This window comes from Meriones unguiculatus, chromosome 10, assembly GCF_030254825.1.
Source record: "Meriones unguiculatus strain TT.TT164.6M chromosome 10, Bangor_MerUng_6.1, whole genome shotgun sequence".
Classification (NCBI taxonomy): Eukaryota; Metazoa; Chordata; class Mammalia; order Rodentia; family Muridae; genus Meriones; species Meriones unguiculatus.
Window position 1 is genome coordinate 115792465 of NC_083358.1, and position 1246 is coordinate 115793710.

Sequence of the window (1246 nt, forward strand, 5' to 3'; positions counted from 1 at the left end):
AAGCTACAGTTCTCGCTGGGGCTGGGGTACAAACAGTGTGGTCTGTGGAGGGTTCTGCTGGCTGCCCCCCAGCCTCCTCCAAAGAGGGAGTAGGGAGTTGGATATGGGGAAGTGCCTAGGGATCACTCCCGGGGTGTCTCCTCCCGGAGGAGTCTGCCTTGACCCGATTCTAGATGGACTCAGGTCATAGTTAGTCTCTTTCTTCCTGGAAGTCTAGATGACTCTGTTCAGGGTTGAACAACCCCTTCACTCACCAATTTCGGCATTGCAGGTCCTTTGCCCTTCAGCTAAGGTGCACACTAGCCGCCGCCATCTTCCTCCTTCCCCTAGATGATTCTTGCTTGTGTCACGCTAGCAATTAAAACCCACTGTTACACCAACCACACTTTGAACTCAGAATTCTATCCCCAGTACTGTGAGAAAACATTTTTTTTTCTTGTTTAAAGCATGTAGAATGAATTACTTGTTGAAGCAGACTAGGTGAACAAATACATTATCTATTAATATTTTGGGACATGAAAAAACCAGTGTTATTCATTAAGATGAAACTTGAAGGAATGTTAAGAAAAATCTTTCATGATTAGGAAAATAGAAGAGCATTATCAGTACATTTATACTTGTTTATATAATATTGATGATATCTGCTCTATTCTTAAGGACACAGAAACTCTTATAAACAAAGAACTTACCGTCCAGGAGCTCATAGTCTAACTGATAAAAAGAAGTAGTGAGCAGGAGATAGTATCCACCATGATGGAATATAAAACAGAGGAGAGGTGTTGTATGAAAGGAGAGAAGGTTAGCACTCCCCTTGACAAGGATGGAAGAGGCCCTTGGGCCTAACAACTCATGCAGTTAAGGCATTGCTATCTATTTCGTGGCATCTAATCATTGTTTCTGAGGCTGAGACTCATAGCCAAACTTTGGGCAGAGTGCAGGGAATCTTATGAAAGAAGAGGGAGATAGAAAGACCTGGAGTGGACAGGTGCTCCATAAGGAGAGAGAAAAAAAAATTCTTGGCAGGGGATCTTTTCTGAGACTGATACTCCAACCAAGGACCATTCATGGAGATAACCCTGCACAGATGTAGCCCATGGCAGCTCAGTCTCCAAGTGGGTGCTAGTAATGGGAACAGAAACTGTCTCTGACATGAACTCAGTGGCCAGCTCTTTGATCACCTCCCCCCAAGTGGGGAGTAAGTAGCCTTACCAGGCCACAGAAGATAATGCAACCAGTCCTGATGAGA

General features: G+C 44.4%; 1 non-coding gene across 1 annotated transcript; it reads left to right on the forward strand.

Annotated features, from left to right (window-relative positions):
• Positions 1–776: 776 nt before the first annotated feature.
• On the forward strand, positions 777–899 carry LOC132646208 (U6atac minor spliceosomal RNA). The gene has a single exon (XR_009584325.1). It is a non-coding gene; the product is annotated as a U6atac minor spliceosomal RNA (small nuclear RNA).
• The last annotated feature ends 347 nt before the right edge of the window (positions 900–1246 follow it).